A 21,346-nucleotide genomic window follows, 5' to 3' on the forward strand; every position below is an offset into this window, starting at 1 on the left:
ACGATAAATGGAAAAATAAGTACACTTGGCGACAATTATATAACCATGTCAAATTCGTTAAAAGGTTTACGTAGTGAATTTAACTTGCATGAAAAACAGTTCATGTCGACGCTAACGCATTTCGACGATGTGCGACACATTGTCGATAGTTTTTTTCGGGGGCCCCCGACGGCAACCGAACCGAATTTTATAATAATAACAAATGCTATTTCGGATCTTATGACGCTGCCGGGCCAATTTACCTCGTTACGAAAAAATGTTAACAGGATCGATGACAACTTTGATAAATTCTTTGGTAAAAAAAATACCAAGCCGGATGAGATCACAATAACTATAAATGATATCACTGCGTATAGACAGGAAATAGAAACAATCAAAACTAATGTTGCAACGAACAAAAAGAGTGTAGACTCGCATGAACGGGAAATAGAAACAATCGGCGCTAATGTTGCAACGATCATAAATAATGTAGACTCGCATGGACGGAAAATAGAAACAATCAAAACTGATGTTACAACGATCATAAATAATATGGACGCACATACACAGGAAATAGGAACAATCAAAACTGATATTGAAGCGAACAAAAAGAGTGTGGACGCGCATACACAGGAAATAGGAACAATCAAAACTGATGTTGAAGCGAACAAAAAAAATGTAGACGCGTATTGGCGGGGAATAGGAATAATCAAAACTGATGTTGCAGCGAACAAAAAAAGCATAGACGTGCATACATATGAAATAGGAACAATCAAACTTGATGTTGCAGCGAACAAAAAAAGTATGACCGAGAATACACGGGAAATAGAAACAATCAAAACTAATGTTGTAACGATCATAAATAATGTAGACGCGCATGGACAGAGAATAGAAACAATTAACACTAATGCTATAGCGAGCAAAAAAAGTATAGACGTGCATGAAGGGGAAATAGAAGTACTCAAAATTAATGTTATAGCGAACAAAAAAAGTATAGACACGCATATACAGGAAATAAATACACTCATTACTAGGGTTGCAGCGAACAAAAAAGATGTGGACACGCATATACAGGAAATAGGAACGATTAAAACTGATGTTGAAGCGATTAAAGACGGACTACCGAGAGTAGCAGAGCAATTCGAAAAAATAAAAATCCCTCATGAGAACATCATCAACACAGTATACACAATTCGGCATGGATCATTCCATTGGACTCCTACACAGAATACAGTAAATATTACCGCAACTGTCAAGGGTATTTATCGATTGACACTGGTTTCAATGATGCAGTTTAATATATTATCGTCGAGTTCATCCGGGTTTAACAATACAATATCAACAATTATAGACAGGAACGCAACTGAACAGTTTACAATTTATGCCGTTGATAGAAATCTAGCCCGGGCAAACATTACATGGTATGTGGAATTTGCAGCGAATCTAAGTAATTAAAAACACTAGCTCTTTTAAAATAAAAATGACCACCAAGGAAATTGAATCAGAGGTATCACCGACGTCACATCAATATCGATTCGATACCGCAAAAGAATTTTCCGCGAACTTGAAAACGCTTTCCGAACAATACCGTGCAAAAATAAAAAAATACCGCAGAAAAATAACCGCCATCGACGCGGTCGTGTACTCGGTATCGGGTATAGTAGCTGGCGCCGGTGTTATTTTATCCACGGTGACCACGATAGCCCCGATCGCTGTTCCAATCGCTGTCTCCGCAATGACAACAGTTGCTGGAGTTGCCAACGCAATCACTAGGAAGATATCATCGTGTTTTCAGAAAAAACTCAACGAGTATACAGTAAAACATCAAATAGTATCCGACGCATACTCGAAATTATCCGGGTTGATCTCGTTATCGATTGATAATTTGTTCGTATCCGATGTTGAATTCTCCACGATGGTCCAGTTATATAGCTCCGCGATGTCAAAAATCGAGGATTTTCAACTGGAAGCCGAAACCACCTGGTTGTTAAAATTAGACACTAAAAACAACGAATAATAATAATGTCGCTGAACCCCGAAGGGTCTCAATTACTTCAGCGGATCGCGGAGAATACCACTCCGGTACAAACAAATATGATATCGATAACATCAACGAAACCCGAATTCAGTGTAAACTTTCCATCACCGGTTCCAGTAAAGGAAATAGCGCTGGCAAAATTGCGAGTATATCACAGTTGGCCTAATATCCGAGCGGACGCATTTAACGGACAACAACCTAATAACTCGCTGGTTTTTGCACGGACAAATAAACCCGATGGAACCCCAGACTGGGAGGAGGTTACAATACCAACTGGGTCATACCAAATAGAGCAAATCAATAAAGAATTTCAACGCAGGATAAAATCGATCACAGGAAAGGAATCAAAAATCGCTATTACGGTTCATGAACCGACGTTATCGTCGACGATTGAAATAAGCACACCGGGGTATATGGTTGATATTTATAACAGTTCAATAAGAACCATACTAGGATGGCCTGAGAATCCACCCGCGGACACCCCCTCCCATCAACTATCCTCAGACACGATAACGGAGATGGTGGTAGGCATATTGCTCCATACAACGTAAATATTGCATCGGTGATAGCGATTAATCTAGTGTGTGATGCTATCGAAGGAAGTTACCAGGTAGATACCAAGCAATCAAATCAGGCTCAACAGGGATATATCCTTTATTCGTTTTCACCAACAGCCCCTCCGGGATTTTTAATCGTTGAGAGTCCGATTAGTCCGGTCTATATGCGATGCCATGATCGGTTTTTAACGAGAATTAATTTTAGAATTACCGATCAGTCAAATAACCTAATTGATCTGCAAGAGGAGGAGTTAGTGATCACTCTGTTTGTAAGATCATTGTAAATAACCACTTAGCAGCAGAGGGGGCGATGACATCGACGCGGTCGTCGATGTGCTTACCGGACGCTGACGACGCTGGGGATCAACGCGCAGAAGGTGTTAATTAAACCAAATGACGTTTGGACGATCCCCCAACGACGTCGTCGTTTTTTTTTTACCAGGCGCTGACGACACTAGATCGTTGAGTTGCAGAAAGTAATAATTAAGCAAAATAACGATTGGACAAAATGTCCGATTCGCCCCCTCTGCTGCTTGAGTAAGAAAAAAAATCATGGGTTATAGTGACAGTTATAGATCATACCACGTTACAAAAGAAAAAAGAAAACTAACCCATAGTGCTTGAAACGGAGCGCATTAATTCAAGATATAGAGTCTGTGTGAATCAAACAGAACTACCTTTATAAATGCCACTCTGGTATTCCACTCGGCCATATCCTTTAATTAACACATTTAAATCCTCGTAAGATCTAAACACGGCAGATGAGAAAGTAGAACGGTAACGAGTATGTATGACACAAGCAGTTTTAGTCACTCTCTGCAAACCTCTCCAGAGGTAGCGTGGCCGAGCGGTCTAAGGCGCTGGTTTAAGGCACCAGTCTCTTCGGGGGCGTGGGTTCGAATCCCACCGCTGCCAAGTATTTTTATTAAACCAAATTTAGCTAAGCGACATTTAAAACTACCGTTGACCAATTCTCTTTGCCAGTCTCTTTTCAAGCAGGTAACTCAAGGCAAATCAATGAAGAAAATGATCAATACACTTTTACCTGTTTTATAACGAACAGTGCATCTTACACTGTACATGATTTCTAAAAGAACTGTTCAAGGATCTCTTTTGATAATGTTGAATATTCTGTCTCTATTTGTTACTAACTTTAGTTAAAATTTTCGCGGTATGAAATATAGGAAGAATAGTTTCACCAACTCTTTGTGGCTGTTACTCGTATTTCGCTTTAATGTAATCCAAACAGTGTTACATTAAGTCCTTTTACAGCATCTTTAAAACAAATGGTTTTCATGGGTTTGCGATAGATGAATTTAGTATTTTTCTGTACAAATCGAATTTACTGCATTGCGCCTGCGTCCTCTTGAAATTCTTGAACCTTGTAAGGATTTTAAATATCCCCAAAAGGGTGAATACTATTTCGCAAAGCTGTTATAATTATTCTCATGCTATAGCAATTTCATCTAAATTCACCAGTATGAATGCAAGACATGAAAACCACTCTGAACATTACCCTGTTAGCACGATATCGATGCAAACAACAATATTCTTTTAAATAACCATACATCTATTCAATGAAATTTACTCGTCTTGATATTTTTGTTAGAATATGTGTTAAATTAGAACCCAGTGATACCTAATGTTGCAATTTGTACCAGCCAATAAATAGTCCTACGTGTAACATAAATGTAGTATCAAAGATACTTTAGTAGTATTGTACGTTGAAAAATAGTATTGGCAGCGATGGGATTCGAACCCACGCCTCCGAAGAGACTGGTGCCTAAAACCAACGCCTTAGACCGCTCGGCCACGCTACCGACAGACTAACACGCTTATAGTACAATATCTTTGAGGGGTCCAGAATATATTGCTGAAAATTCACTTCAAGCGTCAAAATTAGGTTATAAGGTCCTACTTTGTGTGCATTTTCTTTTCTTTAGTTGCATCCCCATTCTAAATTACTCGTGTGTCCGAGAAATAGGCTCAGTGATATTGGGATTGTAAAGAATGGATGGCTGAGAATGTGATATTCATTTACCCGACCATAGCACTCTTCTGCTTGTATTACTCTTCTTTAGCTACACCTAAATGCAAATGTTCAACGGCAGAGGCCTATTAGATTACAAGATATCAAGGATGTAACAAAGTTGTAGCTATGAATTTGCAAGGGAGAATGTTATATCACGATGACCTAGTTATGATATAATTGAATCATCCCCTTACGTTGAAACCACATACCAGCTTCATGAATTTAGGTTTTCTAGGGCTGAATATATTGAGGGTGTAAGGAACTGATATTCCAAAGGTATTCGTTTTCAAGTGCGATATTTATTACTTAGGAGAGAAACTGCCTTTAATCTCCAATTGAATGGATTTAGATTGCAATGAAAGAGAGGGAGGGAGAGATTTAACTGTTGCAAAGGAATAACGTGGAAAATAAATGTTAAGGGAAGCTTTCAAAATTCCTTATTTTATCTCACATTCTGTATGAGAGCAATGAAAGAAACGTGAGATTTCTCCGACCGAAGAAAATCAATAAACGGGATGGATGAATTTAGTTTTCGGACAAAGACATAGAGAGATCTGAATAAGAGATTTAGCCCATAAGACGGAAGAATGGACACATCATATTGATTTTACATGTCTTCTCATCCTGTAAATCAACAACGCGATACAGTTTTGAATTCTTAAAAGACACAATTCAATCAAAGCGTGATACTTCAATTACTCTACCTGAAAAAGCATTTCTTTTCTTCAAATCTATAAACACAGTAAGGATATCAATATCGTCAGTATTCAGTTTGGCATTTAGGGGACAAATCATCACAGCGACTGTCCAACGTACATGTGCAAATGACAATCCTGAAGGTTCCATTGATCGTAACATACATGAAAATGATTACGTGAGGAAAAGAAAAAATGATTGGCTCTATTTATAGTAATAGGTTATGCAACATTACAAAAAGGAAAAGGAAAATCAAACCAGAGTGCTGGGAAGGAAGCGCATTAGGGAAAGATGTGTAGTCTGTGTAATGTTCAAGAGAAATACTCTTATAAATATCACTCTGGCATCCCACTCGACCCTATCCTTTAACTAGAACAGATATCTCTTCGTAACATATCGAAACACGGCAGATAAGAAAGTATAAAGGTAGCGAGTCGGTATAACACAATGAGCTTTAGTCACTCTCTACGAACCTGTAGAGAGGTAGCGTGGCCGAGCGGTCTAAGGCGCTGGTTTAAGGCACCAGTCTCTTCGGGGGCGTGGGTTCGAATCCCACCGCTGCCAAGTATTTTTATTAACAAAAATATAAAGTAAAATTTCAAAAAACCTGTTGTATTCACTGTGCCGGATTGTCTTTGTAAGCATGTAATTCAAGGTAAATCAATGCACAAAATCATCCATTAAGTGTTACCTACTTTACAAAGACCAAACAATTATAAAACTGTATATCTGTTTAACATAATATATTGAAGTCTTTTTTAAATTAAATACTCTCACTTTCTTTGTACGAACTTTAGATAAAATTAGCACCGTATAAAATAAAGAAGGATAATTTTCCCAACAATTTTTTAAAATAATAAAAAATTTAATTTTAAATTTGTAATTTACCTTTCGTGCGCATCAATGTCATCCAGACAGTGTTGCATTAACTTATTTTACCGCATCTTTACAACCACTCCAAACATTAATCTATCGTCACCATATCGATAGAAAAAAAGACATTTTTTATGAACATTCTCCTTTTCAAAAGATCCTTGATATTGTCTTGATATTGTTACTACTTTGGTTATCTAAGGGGTCGTCAAACAACAATTGCAGATGCCACAAGATAAGAATTGTACGTGATTTATTAAGAAAGGAACACAATCGTTTTGATTGAAAAGGATAAACCCCGATGTTTGTTGTTTGAGATCTCATGACCGCACAGACATAGTTAGAAATATCAGTGACATCGGTTCGACATCACATCAAACTGAATAAAATTAGAACCCAGTCCTACCTATGTTGCATTGAAAAATATTATTGGCAGCGATGGGATTCGAACCCACGCCTCCGAAGAGACTGGTGCCTAAAACCAGCGCCTTAGACCGCTCGGCCACGCTACCGACAGACTAAGTCTTAATAGTGCTAACACGAGTCTGTTAGTGTACGCTGTTACAGTCTACTTTGGATGAAATGGTTTGGCCTAAGGTTTACAATTTTACAAACTGAGATCCCAGTCTATATAAGTAAACCTACTGCAATTCATTACTCCTATATATGTGTCAAGGTACATAGTCTGATATCATTGATGCAAAATTTGATTAGTCTAGTAGTGTTGAAATGACAGAAGAGGTAAAAAAAAAACTGACGACTGAAATAGAAACCAAATCTTTTTCAAGCGTTAAATTTACGTTATGTAGACCAATTTATTCAATGGTTAAACACTTATCTTTTAGATTGGTATACATACCACTTTCTTAATCGCAGGTGTGAAAGAGTGTAATATCTTTGATGGGTATAGAATGTATAGCTGAAAATTCACTTTAAGCGTCAACATCAGGTTTTATAATGACTTACTTTTTGTGCATTTGCTTTTCTGGAATTGAATCCCCATACTTTATAACTCGTGTGTCCGAGAAATAGGTTCAACGACATCGTGACTGTAAAAAAGGGATTGCCGAGAATGCAGTAGTCATTTACACGTGAGAAGTAGGATGTAGTACCTTAGTTCTCTTCTGGTTGTATTATTCTTCTTTACATACAGCTAAATGCAGATGTTCATCGGTAGGGGCTTATTGGATTACAAGATATCAAGGGTGTAATAAAACGTATTGCTTCGGTATAAAAAAATGTTTGCAATGGAGAATGTTAGGTCACAATGATTTTGTTAGGATATAATTGAATTATCCCCTTACGATGAAACCACATACCAACTTCATGAGTTTAGGTTTGTTAGGTTTGAGGATACAGAGGGTGTAACGAACTAACATTCCATAGGTATTCGTTTTCAAGTGCGGTATTTATTACTTAGGAGAGAAACTGCCTTTAATCTCCAGTTGAATGGATCTAGATTGCAATGAAAGGGAGGGAGAGAGAGATTTAACTGTTGTAAAGGTATAACGTGGAAAATAAATGTTAAGGTAAGCTTTGAAAATTCCTGATTTTATCTTCACATTCCGTATGGGAACAATGAAAGAAAACGTGAGATCGATTAATATTTTTACGTATAAAGACATAGAGAGATGTGATAAAAGATTTAGCTCATAAGATCGAAGAATGGACATATCATATTTATTGTACTTGTCGTCTCATCCTGCAAATGAATAATGAGATAATGTATTGAATTCGGAAAAATAAAATTCAGTCAACGCGTAATACTCCATTCCTCTATCTGAAAGAATATTTTTTGTTTATTTTTCAAATGCATAAACACAGTAAGTATCTAATAATCGTCCGTATTAAGTTTGACCTTTATGGGTCAAATCATCACAGCAACAATCCAACGTACAGGTACAAATGACAATGTTGAAGGTTTCAATCTTTATAACATACATGAGAATGATTACGTGAGTAAGAAAAAAAATCATGGGTTATAGTGACAGTTATAGATCATACCACGTTACAAAAGAAAAAAGAAAACTAAATCATAGTGCTTGAAACGGAGCGCATTAATTCAAGATATAGAGTCTGTGTGAATCAAACAGAACTACCTTTATAAATGCCACTCTGGTATTCCACTCGGCCATATCCTTTAATTAACACATTTAAATCCTCGTAAGATCTAAACACGGCAGATGAGAAAGTAGAACGGTAACGAGTATGTATGACACAAGCAGTTTTAGTCACTCTCTGCAAACCTGTACAGAGGTAGCGTGGCCGAGCGGTCTAAGGCGCTGGTTTAAGGCACCAGTCTCTTCGGGGGCGTGGGTTCGAATCCCACCGCTGCCAAGTATTTTTATTAAACCAAATTTAGCTAAGCGACATTTAAAACTACCGTTGACCAATTCTCTTTGCCAGTCTCTTTTCAAGCAGGTAACTCAAGGCAAATCAATGAAGAAAATGATCAATACACTTTTACCTGTTTTATAACGAACAGTGCATCTTACACTGTACATGATTTCTAAAAGAACTGTTCAAGGATCTCTTTTGATAATGTTGAATATTCTGTCTCTATTTGTTACTAACTTTAGTTAAAATTTTCGCGGTATGAAATATAGGAAGAATAGTTTCACCAACTCTTTGTGGCTGTTACTCGTATTTCGCTTTAATGTAATCCAAACAGTGTTACATTAAGTCCTTTTACAGCATCTTTAAAACAAATGGTTTTCATGGGTTTGCGATAGATGAATTTAGTATTTTTCTGTACAAATCGAATTTACTGCATTGCGCCTGCGTCCTCTTGAAATTCTTGAACCTTGTAAGGATTTTAAATATCCCCAAAAGGGTGAATACTATTTCGCAAAGCTGTTATAATTATTCTCATGCTATAGCAATTTCATCTAAATTCACCAGTATGAATGCAAGACATAAAAACCACTCTGAACATTACCCTGTTAGCACGATATCGATGCAAACAACAATATTCTTTTAAATAACCATACATCTATTCAATGAAATTTACTCGTCTTGATATTTTTGTTAGAATATGTCTTAAATTAGAACCCAGTGATACCTAATGTTGCAATTTGTACCAGCCAATAAATAGTCCTACGTGTAACATAAATGTAGTATCAGAGATACTTTAGTAGTATTGTACGTTGAAAAATAGTATTGGCAGCGATGGGATTCGAACCCACGCCTCCGAAGAGACTGGTGCCTAAAACCAGCGCCTTAGACCGCTCGGCCACGCTACCGACAGACTAACACGCTTATAGTACAATATCTTTGAGGGGTCCAGAATATATTGCTGAAAATTCACTTCAAGCGTCAAAATTAGGTTATAAGGTCCTACTTTGTGTGCAGTTTCTTTTCTTTAGTTGCATCCCCATTCTAAATTACTCGTGTGTCCGAGAAATAGGCTCAGTGATATTGGGATTGTAAAGAATGGATGGCTGAGAATGTGATATTCATTTACCCGACCATAGCACTCTTCTGCTTGTATTACTCTTCTTTAGCTACACCTAAATGCAAATGTTCAACGGCAGAGGCCTATTAGATTACAAGATATCAAGGATGTAACAAAGTTGTAGCTATGAATTTGCAAGGGAGAATGTTATATCACGATGACCTAGTTATGATATAATTGAATCATCCCCTTACGTTGAAACCACATACCAGCTTCATGAATTTAGGTTTTCTAGGGCTGAATATATTGAGGGTGTAAGGAACTGATATTCCAAAGGTATTCGTTTTCAAGTGCGATATTTATTACTTAGGAGAGAAACTGCCTTTAATCTCCAATTGAATGGATTTAGATTGCAATGAAAGAGAGGGAGGGAGAGATTTAACTGTTGCAAAGGAATAACGTGGAAAATAAATGTTAAGGGAAGCTTTCAAAATTCCTTATTTTATCTCACATTCCGTATGAGAGCAATGAAAGAAACGTGAGATTTCTCCGACCGAAGAAAATCAATAAACGGGATAGATGAATTTAGTTTTCGGACAAAGACATAGAGAGATTTGAATAAGAGATTTAGCCCATAAGACGGAAGAATGGACACATCATATTGATTTTACATGTCTTCTCATCCTGTAAATCAACAACGCGATACAGTTTTGAATTCTTAAAAGACACAATTCAATCAAAGCGTGATACTTCAATTACTCTACCTGAAAAAGCATTTCTTTTCTTCAAATCTATAAACACAGTAAGGATATCAATATCGTCAGTATTCAGTTTGGCATTTAGGGGACAAATCATCACAGCGACTGTCCAACGTACATGTGCAAATGACAATCCTGAAGGTTCCATTGATCGTAACATACATGAAAATGATTACGTGAGGAAAAGAAAAAATGATTGGCTCTATTTGTAGTAATAGGTTATGCAACATTACAAAAAGGAAAAGGAAAATCAAACCAGAGTGCTGGGAAGGAAGCGCATTAGGGAAAGATGTGTAGTCTGTGTAATGTTCAAGAGAAATACTCTTATAAATATCACTCTGGCATCCCACTCGACCCTATCCTTTAACTAGAACAGATATCTCTTCGTAACATATCGAAACACGGCAGATAAGAAAGTATAAAGGTAGCGAGTCGGTATAACACAATGAGCTTTAGTCACTCTCTACGAACCTGTAGAGAGGTAGCGTGGCCGAGCGGTCTAAGGCGCTGGTTTAAGGCACCAGTCTCTTCGGGGGCGTGGGTTCGAATCCCACCGCTGCCAAGTATTTTTATTAACAAAAATATAAAGTAAAATTTCAAAAAACCTGTTGTATTCACTGTGCCGGATTGTCTTTGTAAGCATGTAATTCAAGGTAAATCAATGCACAAAATCATCCATTAAGTGTTACCTACTTTACAAAGACCAAACAATTATAAAACTGTATATCTGTTTAACATAATATATTGAAGTCTTTTTTAAATTAAATACTCTCACTTTCTTTGTACGAACTTTAGATAAAATTAGCACCGTATAAAATAAAGAAGGATAATTTTCCCAACAATTTTTTAAAATAATAAAAAATTTAATTTTAAATTTGTAATTTACCTTTCGTGCGCATCAATGTCATCCAGACAGTGTTGCATTAACTTATTTTACCGCATCTTTACAACCACTCCAAACATTAATCTATCGTCACCATATCGATAGAAAAAAAGACATTTTTTTATGAACATTCTCCTTTTCAAAAGATCCTTGATATTGTCTTGATATTGTTACTACTTTGGTTATCTAAGGGGTCGTCAAACAACAATTGCAGATGCCACAAGATAAGAATTGTACGTGATTTATTAAGAAAGGAACACAATCGTTTTGATTGAAAAGGATAAACCCCGATGTTTGTTGTTTGAGATCTCATGACCGCACAGACATAGTTAGAAATATCAGTGACATCGGTTCGACATCACATCAAACTGAATAAAATTAGAACCCAGTCCTACGTATGTTGCATTGAAAAATATTATTGGCAGCGATGGGATTCGAACCCACGCCTCCGAAGAGACTGGTGCCTAAAACCAGCGCCTTAGACCGCTCGGCCACGCTACCGACAGACTAAGTCTTAATAGTGCTAACACGAGTCTGTTAGTGTACGCTGTTACAGTCTACTTTGGATGAAATGGTTTGGCCTAAGGTTTACAATTTTACAAACTGAGATCCCAGTCTATATAAGTAAACCTACTGCAATTCATTACTCCTATATATGTGTCAAGGTACATAGTCTGATATCATTGATGCAAAATTTGATTAGTCTAGTAGTGTTGAAATGACAGAAGAGGTAAAAAAAAAACTGACGACTGAAATAGAAACCAAATCTTTTTCAAGCGTTAAATTTACGTTATGTAGACCAATTTATTCAATGGTTAAACACTTATCTTTTAGATTGGTATACATACCACTTTCTTAATCGCAGGTGTGAAAGAGTGTAATATCTTTGATGGGTATAGAATGTATAGCTGAAAATTCACTTTAAGCGTCAACATCAGGTTTTATAATGACTTACTTTTTGTGCATTTGCTTTTCTGGAATTGAATCCCCATACTTTATAACTCGTGTGTCCGAGAAATAGGTTCAACGACATCGTGACTGTAAAAAAGGGATTGCCGAGAATGCAGTAGTCATTTACACGTGAGAAGTAGGATGTAGTACCTTAGTTCTCTTCTGGTTGTATTATTCTTCTTTACATACAGCTAAATGCAGATGTTCATCGGTAGGGGCTTATTGGATTACAAGATATCAAGGGTGTAATAAAACGTATTGCTTCGGTATAAAAAAATGTTTGCAATGGAGAATGTTAGGTCACAATGATTTTGTTAGGATATAATTGAATTATCCCCTTACGATGAAACCACATACCAACTTCATGAGTTTAGGTTTGTTAGGTTTGAGGATACAGAGGGTGTAACGAACTAACATTCCATAGGTATTCGTTTTCAAGTGCGGTATTTATTACTTAGGAGAGAAACTGCCTTTAATCTCCAGTTGAATGGATCTAGATTGCAATGAAAGGGAGGGAGAGAGAGATTTAACTGTTGTAAAGGTATAACGTGGAAAATAAATGTTAAGGTAAGCTTTGAAAATTCCTGATTTTATCTTCACATTCCGTATGGGAACAATGAAAGAAAACGTGAGATCGATTAATATTTTTACGTATAAAGACATAGAGAGATGTGATAAAAGATTTAGCTCATAAGATCGAAGAATGGACATATCATATTTATTGTACTTGTCGTCTCATCCTGCAAATGAATAATGAGATAATGTATTGAATTCGGAAAAATAAAATTCAGTCAACGCGTAATACTCCATTCCTCTATCTGAAAGAATATTTTTTGTTTATTTTTCAAATGCATAAACACAGTAAGTATCTAATAATCGTCCGTATTAAGTTTGACCTTTATGGGTCAAATCATCACAGCAACAATCCAACGTACAGGTACAAATGACAATGTTGAAGGTTTCAATCTTTATAACATACATGAGAATGATTACGTGAGTAAGAAAAAAAATCATGGGTTATAGTGACAGTTATAGATCATACCACGTTACAAAAGAAAAAAGAAAACTAAATCATAGTGCTTGAAACGGAGCGCATTAATTCAAGATATAGAGTCTGTGTGAATCAAACAGAACTACCTTTATAAATGCCACTCTGGTATTCCACTCGGCCATATCCTTTAATTAACACATTTAAATCCTCGTAAGATCTAAACACGGCAGATGAGAAAGTAGAACGGTAACGAGTATGTATGACACAAGCAGTTTTAGTCACTCTCTGCAAACCTGTACAGAGGTAGCGTGGCCGAGCGGTCTAAGGCGCTGGTTTAAGGCACCAGTCTCTTCGGGGGCGTGGGTTCGAATCCCACCGCTGCCAAGTATTTTTATTAAACCAAATTTAGCTAAGCGACATTTAAAACTACCGTTGACCAATTCTCTTTGCCAGTCTCTTTTCAAGCAGGTAACTCAAGGCAAATCAATGAAGAAAATGATCAATACACTTTTACCTGTTTTATAACGAACAGTGCATCTTACACTGTACATGATTTCTAAAAGAACTGTTCAAGGATCTCTTTTGATAATGTTGAATATTCTGTCTCTATTTGTTACTAACTTTAGTTAAAATTTTCGCGGTATGAAATATAGGAAGAATAGTTTCACCAACTCTTTGTGGCTGTTACTCGTATTTCGCTTTAATGTAATCCAAACAGTGTTACATTAAGTCCTTTTACAGCATCTTTAAAACAAATGGTTTTCATGGGTTTGCGATAGATGAATTTAGTATTTTTCTGTACAAATCGAATTTACTGCATTGCGCCTGCGTCCTCTTGAAATTCTTGAACCTTGTAAGGATTTTAAATATCCCCAAAAGGGTGAATACTATTTCGCAAAGCTGTTATAATTATTCTCATGCTATAGCAATTTCATCTAAATTCACCAGTATGAATGCAAGACATAAAAACCACTCTGAACATTACCCTGTTAGCACGATATCGATGCAAACAACAATATTCTTTTAAATAACCATACATCTATTCAATGAAATTTACTCGTCTTGATATTTTTGTTAGAATATGTGTTAAATTAGAACCCAGTGATACCTAATGTTGCAATTTGTACCAGCCAATAAATAGTCCTACGTGTAACATAAATGTAGTATCAGAGATACTTTAGTAGTATTGTACGTTGAAAAATAGTATTGGCAGCGATGGGATTCGAACCCACGCCTCCGAAGAGACTGGTGCCTAAAACCAGCGCCTTAGACCGCTCGGCCACGCTACCGACAGACTAACACGCTTATAGTACAATATCTTTGAGGGGTCCAGAATATATTGCTGAAAATTCACTTCAAGCGTCAAAATTAGGTTATAAGGTCCTACTTTGTGTGCAGTTTCTTTTCTTTAGTTGCATCCCCATTCTAAATTACTCGTGTGTCCGAGAAATAGGCTCAGTGATATTGGGATTGTAAAGAATGGATGGCTGAGAATGTGATATTCATTTACCCGACCATAGCACTCTTCTGCTTGTATTACTCTTCTTTAGCTACACCTAAATGCAAATGTTCAACGGCAGAGGCCTATTAGATTACAAGATATCAAGGATGTAACAAAGTTGTAGCTATGAATTTGCAAGGGAGAATGTTATATCACGATGACCTAGTTATGATATAATTGAATCATCCCCTTACGTTGAAACCACATACCAGCTTCATGAATTTAGGTTTTCTAGGGCTGAATATATTGAGGGTGTAAGGAACTGATATTCCAAAGGTATTCGTTTTCAAGTGCGATATTTATTACTTAGGAGAGAAACTGCCTTTAATCTCCAATTGAATGGATTTAGATTGCAATGAAAGAGAGGGAGGGAGAGATTTAACTGTTGCAAAGGAATAACGTGGAAAATAAATGTTAAGGGAAGCTTTCAAAATTCCTTATTTTATCTCACATTCCGTATGAGAGCAATGAAAGAAACGTGAGATTTCTCCGACCGAAGAAAATCAATAAACGGGATAGATGAATTTAGTTTTCGGACAAAGACATAGAGAGATTTGAATAAGAGATTTAGCCCATAAGACGGAAGAATGGACACATCATATTGATTTTACATGTCTTCTCATCCTGTAAATCAACAACGCGATACAGTTTTGAATTCTTAAAAGACACAATTCAATCAAAGCGTGATACTTCAATTACTCTACCTGAAAAAGCATTTCTTTTCTTCAAATCTATAAACACAGTAAGGATATCAATATCGTCAGTATTCAGTTTGGCATTTAGGGGACAAATCATCACAGCGACTGTCCAACGTACATGTGCAAATGACAATCCTGAAGGTTCCATTGATCGTAACATACATGAAAATGATTACGTGAGGAAAAGAAAAAATGATTGGCTCTATTTGTAGTAATAGGTTATGCAACATTACAAAAAGGAAAAGGAAAATCAAACCAGAGTGCTGGGAAGGAAGCGCATTAGGGAAAGATGTGTAGTCTGTGTAATGTTCAAGAGAAATACTCTTATAAATATCACTCTGGCATCCCACTCGACCCTATCCTTTAACTAGAACAGATATCTCTTCGTAACATATCGAAACACGGCAGATAAGAAAGTATAAAGGTAGCGAGTCGGTATAACACAATGAGCTTTAGTCACTCTCTACGAACCTGTAGAGAGGTAGCGTGGCCGAGCGGTCTAAGGCGCTGGTTTAAGGCACCAGTCTCTTCGGGGGCGTGGGTTCGAATCCCACCGCTGCCAAGTATTTTTATTAACAAAAATATAAAGTAAAATTTCAAAAAACCTGTTGTATTCACTGTGCCGGATTGTCTTTGTAAGCATGTAATTCAAGGTAAATCAATGCACAAAATCATCCATTAAGTGTTACCTACTTTACAAAGACCAAACAATTATAAAACTGTATATCTGTTTAACATAATATATTGAAGTCTTTTTTAAATTAAATACTCTCACTTTCTTTGTACGAACTTTAGATAAAATTAGCACCGTATAAAATAAAGAAGGATAATTTTCCCAACAATTTTTTAAAATAATAAAAAATTTAATTTTAAATTTGTAATTTACCTTTCGTGCGCATCAATGTCATCCAGACAGTGTTGCATTAACTTATTTTACCGCATCTTTACAACCACTCCAAACATTAATCTATCGTCACCATATCGATAGAAAAAAGACATTTTTTATGAACATTCTCCTTTTCAAAAGATCCTTGATATTGTCTTGATATTGTTACTACTTTTGTTATCTAAGGGGTCGTCAAACAACAATTGCAGATGCCACAAGATAAGAATTGTACGTGATTTATTAAGAAAGGAACACAATCGTTTTGATTGAAAAGGATAAACCCCGATGTTTGTTGTTTGAGATCTCATGACCGCACAGACATAGTTAGAAATATCAGTGACATCGGTTCGACATCACATCAAACTGAATAAAATTAGAACCCAGTCCTACCTATGTTGCATTGAAAAATATTATTGGCAGCGATGGGATTCGAACCCACGCCTCCGAAGAGACTGGTGCCTAAAACCAGCGCCTTAGACCGCTCGGCCACGCTACCGACAGACTAAGTCTTAATAGTGCTAACACGAGTCTGTTAGTGTACGCTGTTACAGTCTACTTTGGATGAAATGGTTTGGCCTAAGGTTTACAATTTTACAAACTGAGATCCCAGTCTATATAAGTAAACCTACTGCAATTCATTACTCCTATATATGTGTCAAGGTACATAGTCTGATATCATTGATGCAAAATTTGATTAGTCTAGTAGTGTTGAAATGACAGAAGAGGTAAAAAAAAAACTGACGACTGAAATAGAAACCAAATCTTTTTCAAGCGTTAAATTTACGTTATGTAGACCAATTTATTCAATGGTTAAACACTTATCTTTTAGATTGGTATACATACCACTTTCTTAATCGCAGGTGTGAAAGAGTGTAATATCTTTGATGGGTATAGAATGTATAGCTGAAAATTCACTTTAAGCGTCAACATCAGGTTTTATAATGACTTACTTTTTGTGCATTTGCTTTTCTGGAATTGAATCCCCATACTTTATAACTCGTGTGTCCGAGAAATAGGTTCAACGACATCGTGACTGTAAAAAAGGGATTGCCGAGAATGCAGTAGTCATTTACACGTGAGAAGTAGGATGTAGTACCTTAGTTCTCTTCTGGTTGTATTATTCTTCTTTACATACAGCTAAATGCAGATGTTCATCGGTAGGGGCTTATTGGATTACAAGATATCAAGGGTGTAATAAAACGTATTGCTTCGGTATAAAAAAATGTATGCAATGGAGAATGTTAGGTCACAATGATTTTGTTAGGATATAATTGAATTATCCCCTTACGATGAAACCACATACCAACTTCATGAGTTTAGGTTTGTTAGGTTTGAGGATACAGAGGGTGTAACGAACTAACATTCCATAGGTATTCGTTTTCAAGTGCGGTATTTATTACTTAGGAGAGAAACTGCCTTTAATCTCCAGTTGAATGGATCTAGATTGCAATGAAAGGGAGGGAGAGAGAGATTTAACTGTTGTAAAGGTATAACGTGGAAAATAAATGTTAAGGTAAGCTTTGAAAATTCCTGATTTTATCTTCACATTCCGTATGGGAACAATGAAAGAAAACGTGAGATCGATTAATATTTTTACGTATAAAGACATAGAGAGATGTGATAAAAGATTTAGCTCATAAGATCGAAGAATGGACATATCATATTTATTGTACTTGTCGTCTCATCCTGCAAATGAATAATGAGATAATGTATTGAATTCGGAAAAATAAAATTCAGTCAACGCGTAATACTCCATTCCTCTATCTGAAAGAATATTTTTTGTTTATTTTTCAAATGCATAAACACAGTAAGTATCTAATAATCGTCCGTATTAAGTTTGACCTTTATGGGTCAAATCATCACAGCAACAATCCAACGTACAGGTACAAATGACAATGTTGAAGGTTTCAATCTTTATAACATACATGAGAATGATTACGTGAGTAAGAAAAAAAATCATGGGTTATAGTGACAGTTATAGATCATACCACGTTACAAAAGAAAAAAGAAAACTAACCCATAGTGCTTGAAACGGAGCGCATTAATTCAAGATATAGAGTCTGTGTGAATCAAACAGAACTACCTTTATAAATGCCACTCTGGTATTCCACTCGGCCATATCCTTTAATTAACACATTTAAATCCTCGTAAGATCTAAACACGGCAGATGAGAAAGTAGAACGGTAACGAGTATGTATGACACAAGCAGTTTTAGTCACTCTCTGCAAACCTGTACAGAGGTAGCTTGGCCGAGCGGTCTAAGGCGCTGGTTTAAGGCACCAGTCTCTTCGGGGGCGTGGGTTCGAATCCCACCGCTGCCAAGTATTTTTATTAAACCAAATTTAGCTAAGCGACATTTAAAACTACCGTTGACCAATTCTCTTTGCCAGTCTCTTTTCAAGCAGGTAACTCAAGGCAAATCAATGAAGAAAATGATCAATACACTTTTACCTGTTTTATAACGAACAGTGCATCTTACACTGTACATGATTTCTAAAAGAACTGTTCAAGGATCTCTTTTGATAATGTTGAATATTCTGTCTCTATTTGTTACTAACTTTAGTTAAAATTTTCGCGGTATGAAATATAGGAAGAATAGTTTCACCAACTCTTTGTGGCTGTTATTCGTATTTCGCTTTAATGTAATCCAAACAGTGTTACATTAAGTCCTTTTACAGCATCTTTAAAACAAATGGTTTTCATGGGTTTGCGATAGATGAATTTAGTATTTTTCTGTACAAATCGAATTTACTGCATTGCGCCTGCGTCCTCTTGAAATTCTTGAACCTTGTAAGGATTTTAAATATCCCCAAAAGGGTGAATACTATTTCGCAAAGCTGTTATAATTATTCTCATGCTATAGCAATTTCATCTAAATTCACCAGTATGAATGCAAGACATAAAAACCACTCTGAACATTACCCTGTTAGCACGATATCGATGCAAACAACAATATTCTTTTAAATAACCATACATCTATTCAATGAAATTTACTCGTCTTGATATTTTTGTTAGAATATGTGTTAAATTAGAACCCAGTGATACCTAATGTTGCAATTTGTACCAGCCAATAAATAGTCCTACGTGTAACATAAATGTAGTATCAAAGATACTTTAGTAGTATTGTACGTTGAAAAATAGTATTGGCAGCGATGGGATTCGAACCCACGCCTCCGAAGAGACTGGTGCCTAAAACCAACGCCTTAGACCGCTCGGCCACGCTACCGACAGACTAACACGCTTATAGTACAATATCTTTGAGGGGTCCAGAATATATTGCTGAAAATTCACTTCAAGCGTCAAAATTAGGTTATAAGGTCCTACTTTGTGTGCATTTTCTTTTCTTTAGTTGCATCCCCATTCTAAATTACTCGTGTGTCCGAGAAATAGGCTCAGTGATATTGGGATTGTAAAGAATGGATGGCTGAGAATGTGATATTCATTTACCCGACCATAGCACTCTTCTGCTTGTATTACTCTTCTTTAGCTACACCTAAATGCAAATGTTCAACGGCAGAGGCCTATTAGATTACAAGATATCAAGGATGTAACAAAGTTGTAGCTATGAATTTGCAAGCGAGAATGTTATATCACGATGACCTAGTTATGATATAATTGAATCATCCCCTTACGTTGAAACCACATACCAGCTTCATGAATTTAGGTTTTCTAGGGCTGAATATATTGAGGGTGTAAGGAACTGATATTCCAAAGGTATTCGTTTTCAAGTGCGATATTTATTACTTAGGAGAGAAACTGCCTTTAATCTCCAATTGAATGGATTTAGATTGCAATGAAAGAGAGGGAGGGAGAGATTTAACTGTTGTAAAGGAATAACGTGGAAAATAAATGTTAAGGGAAGCTTTCAAAATTCCTTATTTTATCTCACATTCTGTATGAGAGCAATGAAAGAAACGTGAGATTTCTCCGACCGAAGAAAATCAATAAACGGGATGGATGAATTTAGTTTTCGGACAAAGACATAGAGAGATTTGAATAAGAGATTTAGCCCATAAGACGGAAGAATGGACACATCATATTGATTTTACATGTCTTCTCATCCTGTAAATCAACAACGCGATACAGTTTTGAATTCTTAAAAGACACAATTCAATCAAAGCGTGATACTTCAATTACTCTACCTGAAAAAGCATTTCTTTTCTTCAAATCTATAAACACAGTAAGGATATCAATATCGTCAGTATTCAGTTTGGCATTTAGGGGACAAATCATCACAGCGACTGTCCAACGTACATGTGCAAATGACAATCCTGAAGGTTCCATTGATCGTAACATACATGAAAATGATTACGTGAGGAAAAGAAAAAATGATTGGCTCTATTTGTAGTAATAGGTTATGCAACATTACAAAAAGGAAAAGGAAAATCAAAGCAGAGTGCTGGGAAGGAAGCGCATTAGGGAAAGATGTGTAGTCTGTGTAATGTTCAAGAGAAATACTCTTATAAATATCACTCTGGCATCCCACTCGACCCTATCCTTTAACTAGAACAGATATCTCTTCGTAACATATCGAAACACGGCAGATAAGAAAGTATAAAGGTAGCGAGTCGGTATAACACAATGAGCTTTAGTCACTCTCTACGAACCTGTAGAGAGGTAGCGTGGCCGAGCGGTCTAAGGCGCTGGTTTAAGGCACCAGTCTCTTCGGGGGCGTGGGTTCGAATCCCACCGCTGCCAAGTATTTTTATTAACAAAAATATAAAGTAAAATTTCAAAAAACCTGTTGTATTCACTGTGCCGGATTGTCTTTGTAAGCATGTAATTCAAGGTAAATCAATGCACAAAATCATCCATTAAGTGTTACCTACTTTACAAAGACCAAACAATTATAAAACTGTATATCTGTTTAACATAATATATTGAAGTCTTTTTTAAATTAAATACTCTCACTTTCTTTGTACGAACTTTAGATAAAATTAGCACCGTATAAAATAAAGAAGGATAATTTTCCCAACAATTTTTTAAAATAATAAAAAATTTAATTTTAAATTTGTAATTTACCTTTTGTGCGCATCAATGTCATCCAGACAGTGTTGCATTAACTTATTTTACCGCATCTTTACAACCACTCCAAACATTAATCTATCG

General features: G+C 36.3%; 15 non-coding genes across 15 annotated transcripts; 8 read left to right on the top strand and 7 right to left on the bottom strand.

Moving 5' to 3' along the window:
• The first annotated feature begins 3,407 nt into the window (after nucleotides 1-3,407).
• Nucleotides 3,408-3,489, top strand: Trnal-aag (transfer RNA leucine (anticodon AAG)). Its single transcript has one exon. It is a non-coding gene; the product is annotated as a tRNA-Leu (tRNA).
• An 823-nt stretch (nucleotides 3,490-4,312) lies between these two features.
• Trnal-uag (transfer RNA leucine (anticodon UAG)) lies at nucleotides 4,313-4,394 on the bottom strand. The gene has a single exon. It is a non-coding gene; the product is annotated as a tRNA-Leu (tRNA).
• Nucleotides 4,395-5,784: 1,390 nt separating this feature from the next.
• Nucleotides 5,785-5,866, top strand: Trnal-aag (transfer RNA leucine (anticodon AAG)). The gene has a single exon. It is a non-coding gene; the product is annotated as a tRNA-Leu (tRNA).
• Nucleotides 5,867-6,605: 739 nt separating this feature from the next.
• Trnal-uag (transfer RNA leucine (anticodon UAG)) lies at nucleotides 6,606-6,687 on the bottom strand. Its single transcript has one exon. It is a non-coding gene; the product is annotated as a tRNA-Leu (tRNA).
• Nucleotides 6,688-8,430: 1,743 nt separating this feature from the next.
• On the top strand, nucleotides 8,431-8,512 carry Trnal-aag (transfer RNA leucine (anticodon AAG)). The gene has a single exon. It is a non-coding gene; the product is annotated as a tRNA-Leu (tRNA).
• Nucleotides 8,513-9,335: 823 nt separating this feature from the next.
• Nucleotides 9,336-9,417, bottom strand: Trnal-uag (transfer RNA leucine (anticodon UAG)). The gene has a single exon. It is a non-coding gene; the product is annotated as a tRNA-Leu (tRNA).
• A 1,390-nt stretch (nucleotides 9,418-10,807) lies between these two features.
• Nucleotides 10,808-10,889, top strand: Trnal-aag (transfer RNA leucine (anticodon AAG)). The gene has a single exon. It is a non-coding gene; the product is annotated as a tRNA-Leu (tRNA).
• Nucleotides 10,890-11,629: 740 nt separating this feature from the next.
• Nucleotides 11,630-11,711, bottom strand: Trnal-uag (transfer RNA leucine (anticodon UAG)). The gene has a single exon. It is a non-coding gene; the product is annotated as a tRNA-Leu (tRNA).
• A 1,743-nt stretch (nucleotides 11,712-13,454) lies between these two features.
• Nucleotides 13,455-13,536, top strand: Trnal-aag (transfer RNA leucine (anticodon AAG)). The gene has a single exon. It is a non-coding gene; the product is annotated as a tRNA-Leu (tRNA).
• Nucleotides 13,537-14,359: 823 nt separating this feature from the next.
• On the bottom strand, nucleotides 14,360-14,441 carry Trnal-uag (transfer RNA leucine (anticodon UAG)). Its single transcript has one exon. It is a non-coding gene; the product is annotated as a tRNA-Leu (tRNA).
• A 1,390-nt stretch (nucleotides 14,442-15,831) lies between these two features.
• Nucleotides 15,832-15,913, top strand: Trnal-aag (transfer RNA leucine (anticodon AAG)). The gene has a single exon. It is a non-coding gene; the product is annotated as a tRNA-Leu (tRNA).
• Nucleotides 15,914-16,651: 738 nt separating this feature from the next.
• Trnal-uag (transfer RNA leucine (anticodon UAG)) lies at nucleotides 16,652-16,733 on the bottom strand. The gene has a single exon. It is a non-coding gene; the product is annotated as a tRNA-Leu (tRNA).
• Nucleotides 16,734-18,476: 1,743 nt separating this feature from the next.
• Trnal-aag (transfer RNA leucine (anticodon AAG)) lies at nucleotides 18,477-18,558 on the top strand. The gene has a single exon. It is a non-coding gene; the product is annotated as a tRNA-Leu (tRNA).
• Nucleotides 18,559-19,381: 823 nt separating this feature from the next.
• Nucleotides 19,382-19,463, bottom strand: Trnal-uag (transfer RNA leucine (anticodon UAG)). The gene has a single exon. It is a non-coding gene; the product is annotated as a tRNA-Leu (tRNA).
• A 1,390-nt stretch (nucleotides 19,464-20,853) lies between these two features.
• Trnal-aag (transfer RNA leucine (anticodon AAG)) lies at nucleotides 20,854-20,935 on the top strand. Its single transcript has one exon. It is a non-coding gene; the product is annotated as a tRNA-Leu (tRNA).
• Nucleotides 20,936-21,346: the final 411 nt, after the last annotated feature.

The sequence above is a fragment of the Sinohyriopsis cumingii genome, chromosome 9 (genome assembly GCF_028554795.1).
Source record: "Sinohyriopsis cumingii isolate HCF-2022 chromosome 9, ASM2855479v2, whole genome shotgun sequence".
NCBI lineage: Eukaryota > Metazoa > Mollusca > Bivalvia > Unionida > Unionidae > Sinohyriopsis > Sinohyriopsis cumingii.